Below are 6,020 nucleotides of genomic sequence, written 5' to 3'. Positions count from 1 at the left end.
AAATATCCAAAACAGATCTATTAAAAATGTAAAACATGCTTTCACAAAGTAGAATAGTATAACAATCATAAAATAGCTGTTACTAGCTGTGTAATCATCATAGATTGGTTTGTGTTGGAAAACTGCCTGTCCGGGGATCCAAACTGTTTGTTAAACCTCTTAAGTACCCAGACGAGGTCTTGTTGCAGCGGTTCTGGACCGGTTCTGACAAACATTTCTATGTGCAGTTTGCCCTAAGAACGGCTCAGCATGAATTCCTGCCCACTCCCGGGATTACATTTAGCTCACTAGTGAAAATTAAAAAGGTAGGTATAAGGAGCTCAGTTAGTCTGCTGCAAGGTCTCAGGCGTCAGTCATATGAAATGGGACAAATGTTCATCTGTCAACAAGTGGGAGTGTTATTCTTTTATTGCAGTTGCAGGAAATGTGAAGTCTTATTTCTGCCTTACTATGCCTTTAATAGTTTGATTGTTACTATCTAAAAGAATCATTGCAGCATTTTCAAGCCCTGCACATTTGCTGAATAGAAAAACCAATGTGATATTTAATATCAGACGGATTGACAGACGGATCGGTGCAGCTTCTGCAGTAATGCGGTCGATGCATCGGTCTGTCGTGGTGAAGAAAGAGCTCCACATCGAGAGGGGTCAGCTGAGATGGCTTGGGCATCTGTTCCGGATGCCTCCTGAACGCCTTCCTGGGTAGGTGTTCCGGTCCCGTCCAACCGGGAGGAGACCCCGGGGAAGACCTAGGACACGCTGGAGGGACTATGTCTCCCGGCTGGCCTGGGAACGCCTCGGTGACCCCCCGGAAGAGCTGGAGGAAGTGTCTGGGGAGAGGGAAGTCTGGGCATTTCTGCTTAGACTGCTGCCTCCGCGACCCGGCCCCGGATAAGCGGAAGATGATGGATGGATTGATATTTAATATTTTCCATACTTGTTGGTAATGCTTGTACCGTTTGCTTGAGCTCCTAGAGTAAACACATCTCGACTGTGTTGTATCTTAAATTACCTGAAATGAATCTGCTCACTCCGAATGTACCCATTCTGCCCTGTTAGCAGCTAGCCACACCACTGAACAAAATGAGTTGAAAGACGTCTTTAGAACTTCTAGTCAATTCATGTATTTGTTTATTCAAAGACAAAGACGTCTTTTCAATGTCTTGTGCTAGTAGGGACCCCACCCTCCCCGAAGTAATTAAATCACACACCCATCTGTCGCACTGAATTGCGGAAAGAGCCATTATACTACACACCCATGTGCAGGCCACATCGCTTTTCATTATGCCCCCAAACGTAAATATACCAGGGCCTGCAATCCATCTCCCTTGGACAGATGGGTGATACCGCCTCACAGCAACCTAAGTTGGTGAACAACTTCTCCCTACCTCCCAGAGCCATGGCCTTGTCTCCCCACAACCTCCCAGAGCCATGGCCTTGTCTCCCCACAACCTCCCAGACCCATGGCCTTGTCTCCCCACAACCTCCCAGACCCATGGCCTTGTCTCCTCCCTACCTCCCAGAGCCATGGCCTTGTCTCCTCCCTACCTCCCAGAGCCATGGCCTTGTCTCCTCCCTACCTCCCAGACCCATGGCCTTGTCTCCTCCCTACCTCCCAGACCCATGGCCTTGTCTCCTCCCTACCTCCCAGACCCATGGCCTTGTCTCCTCCCAACCTCCCAGACCCATGGCCTTGTCTCCCCACAACCTCCCAGACCCATGGCCTTGTCTCCCCACAACCTCCCAGACCCATGGCCTTGTCTCCCCCCAACCTCCCAGACCCATGGCCTTGTCTCCCCCCAACCTCCCAGAGCCATGGCCTTGTCTCCCCACAACCTCCCAGAGCCATGGCCTTGTCTCCCCACAACCTCCCAGACCCATGGCCTTGTCTCCCCCCAACCTCCCAGACCCATGGCCTTGTCTCCCCACAACCTCTCAGACCCATGGCCTTGTCTCCCCACAACCCCCCAGAGCCATGGCCTTGTCTCCCCACAACCTCCCAGAGCCATGGCCTTGTCTCCCCACAACCTCCCAGAGCCATGGCCTTGTCTCCCCACAACCTCCCAGATCCATGGCCTTGTCTCTTCCCTACCTCCCAGAATCATGGGCTTGTCTCCCACCTACCTCCCATAGCCATGGCCTTGTCTCCCACCTACCTCCCAGAACCATGGTGTCTACACAAACCTACTCCAGTGAAGTAGACCCTACTCTGTGTCCCAAATGGTTACCTATTACCCATGGGCCTTGGTCAATTTGAGCACTTTGTAGGGTATCAAGTGCCATTTCGGACACATAATTTGTCTGAATTGAATGTTAGCAATGCTCCAAAGCAGAATCTGGGAGTTATTTATTAGTAGCATAAGCTTCCTAGAAAATGCATTTAATCTTGTTTTATTGCTTCTTGTCATATTTTTTGATTAAATCAAATAATGTAGAGTTGCCAATTAAATTAAGCAATTAGAAAAGAGGTCTTTCTTGCACCAATGGAGGTCATGTTGGATTAGTTCAAAACCTGCTGGGAGTTCTTCTCATCTGCCAAATGGCTTCCAATTCCACACGCATTCCACTCTTTCAGACCAGTCCACTTCTATACACCAGTCCACTCCTTTACACCAGTCCACTTCTTTAAACCAGTCATCTTTTACAACATTCCACTTCTTTAAACCAGTCCACTCCTTTACACCAGTCATCTTTTACAACATTCCACTTCTTTAAACCAGTCCACTCCTTTACACAAGTCCACTTTTTCAGACCAGTCCACTCCTTTACACCAGTCCACTCCTTTACACAAGTCCACTCCTTCAGACCAGTAAACTCCTTTACACCAGTCCAATACTTTACACCAGTCCACTCCTTTATACTAGTCCACTCCTTTACACATGTCCACTACTTTAAACCAGTCCACTCCTTTACACCAGTCCACTCCTTTATACTAGTCCACTCCTTTACACCTGTCCACTACTTTAAACCAGTCCACTCCTTTACACCTGTCCACTCCTTTACACCTGTCCACTCCTTTACACCTGTCCACTCCTTTACACCAGTCCACTCTTTCAGACCAGTCCACTTTTTCAGACCAGTCCACTCCTTTACACCAGTCCACTCCTTTACACCAGTCCAGTACTTTACACCAGTCCACTCCTTTACACTAGTCCACTCCTTTACACCTGTCCACTACTTTAAACCAGTCCACTCCTTTACACCTGTCCACTACTTTAAACCAGTCCACTCCTTTACACCTGTCCACTACTTTACACCAGTCCACTCTGTTAAACCAGTCCACTCCTTTACACCTGTTCACTCTTTGATTTTCTGTAATTTTGTATATTTTGGTCATTATATTTTTTTAAATGGTATCTGACTTAAGCAATAACATAACATTTGTTAAGACTCACCAAAGTGTTAAGGAAGGATTTTCTATGGACCGTCAGAAGTGAAGTTTTGTGTCTGATATGGGTCCTGTCTGGGGAAGACCATACACTCCAAACACTGCAAGCAGTGGAGGTGGGAGTGTGATTTATTAAGGGTGACATCCTGGTCTCCCAGTTCCTCATGCAGGAAAGCACTCCGAAGAATCACAGCACCACCCCAAAACCATTACACCACCATCCCTACTACATCATCACACAGTCACACCCAAAAATATAACACTACCATCCCCAGAACATCACACTACCATCCCCAGAACATCCCACCACCATCCCCAGAACATCACACTACCATCCCCAGAACATCGCATTACCATCCCCAGAACATCACACTACCATCCCCAGAACATCACACTACCATCCCTACAACATTGCACTACCATCCCCAGAACATCACACTACCATCCCCAGAACATCACACTACCATCCCTAGAACATCACACTACCATCCCTACAACATTGCACTACCATCCCCAGAACATCACACTACCATCCCCAGAACATCACACTACCATCCCCAGAACATCACACTACCATCCCTAAAACATCACACTACCAGCCCCAGAACATCGCACTAAAATTCCTACAACATCACACTACCATCCCCAGAACATCACACTACCATACCCAGAACATCACACTGCCATCCCCAGAACATCACACTACCATCCCTACAACATCACACTACCATCCCCAGAACATCACACTATCATCCCTACAACATCACACTACCATCTCCAGAACATCACACAACCATCCCCAGAACATCGCACTACCATCACACTACCATCCCCAGAACATCACACTCCCATCCCTACAACATCACACTACCATCCCTACAACATCACACTACCATCCCTACAACATCACACTACCATCCCTACAACATCACACTACCATCCCTACAACATCGCACTACCATTCCCAGAACATCGCACTACCATTCCCAGAACATCGCACTACCATTCCCAGAACATCATACTACCATTACCAGAACATCATACTACCATCCCCAGAACATCATACTACCATCCCCAGAACATCATACTACCATCCCCAGAACATCACACTACCATCCCCAGAACATCACACTACCATCCCCAGTCCTTATAACGTTCTTTGTGGAGCCCTGAATCTTGACAGGTGCTTTCAGGTGTCTTTGGAAAACTTAAGTTTATTGAGTGGATTGTTGATTCTACAGTGATGTGAGATAATGATCAGCAATTACAGATAACAAATGTTGGGTTTCAATCATTGTGCACAACCAGTTTGTTCTCTTTGTACAATTGTCTACTGAATATTAGGTTTAATTGCAAATCATTGCATTCAAATTTGCATTGCAAGGCATTGCATTGCATTTTTATATATTTTTTTTTTTTGTGGAAATGGGACACATACATTTTCATTGCAATGTAAATAGGGATTAGGTGGTGTGTGTGTGTGTGTTCTGAGCAGGCAGCCAACCAGACAGCCTGTGGCTTTGTTACTCAACTCTCAACCCATCCCAAGGAGTGGAAATAGCTCACATTGTTCAAAGCACTGTGGGATAATAGCAGCCAGTGTCACTGAGTTAAAATGTGCATGCATGCATGAACACACTCACACAGACACACTAAGTTTTAATATATTGGCGAAGATCAGCAATTTAGCACTTAAACCAAAACTATTTTCCACAACCCGTAAATCTAACCCTAGCCTTGAAACTCCAATTCTACCCCTGTATGTAAACCCAACCTCAACCCTTAACACATATCTAGCCCTAATTTTACCCTAACTCTAAATAAAAAGTATATATTGCTAGCGAGGGCTGGCCAAATGTCCAACATTCACCAGAGTTGACCTGTTTCACAACACTTAAGAGTTTAATAAGTGCGTACGAACAAACGTGCAGCAGCCATCCAAACGTTACACAACATGCAGCGTGTTCAGCAAAAATCACAATTTACTGCTGTCAGATACCGAGTCCAGAATATCTGCTGTTTCTCCTCGGCTGACCTGTTCAAACTCCTGATGAGGATGAGTCCCCCATGACACGCCCTGGGGATGGGGCCCGGCGGATGAAGCAAAAACCTACGGACATGCGTACCTGCACGTACACGCGCACACACATCTGGTCAGTAGTAGTGTACATCACTTGGGGAACAGGGGGCCATTTGGGAAGCGGCCCTTTAACTCTAGTGTCAGCGTGAAGGGGCGTGAGGAAGGGGCGTGAGGAAGGGGCGTGAGGAAGTGGTCGCAACCGGCACATTATTTCCCCCTGAAAGATGTGACTAGAGAGCGTCCTGAGTGCACGTCCGCTCTTCTTATTCTGGTCCCGATCCCAAAATGACACCCCTGGTCCTTCCGGCGCACACGCTGGTCAAAAGTAGTGCGCTTAATTCTAGGGCGCCATTTGTGATGAAGCTAGAGGTGTGAAAGATCTCTCCAAACAAGGCACGTTTTTTTTCCCAACGCTGATCCCAATGCTTGTAGACGGTCGACCGCAGGGGCCACATATGCTGGTGGCTTTGAGGCTTGAAATGGCGCGTGTGTTTCTAGTCAGCACAGACGCCCGCCGCGTCTGTTCTTCTGGTTTGAACATTGTCCATGCGGT

Source organism: Esox lucius, chromosome 2, assembly GCF_011004845.1.
Source record: "Esox lucius isolate fEsoLuc1 chromosome 2, fEsoLuc1.pri, whole genome shotgun sequence".
Taxonomy (NCBI): Eukaryota; Metazoa; Chordata; class Actinopteri; order Esociformes; family Esocidae; genus Esox; species Esox lucius.
This window is presented reverse-complemented; position numbering follows the sequence as displayed.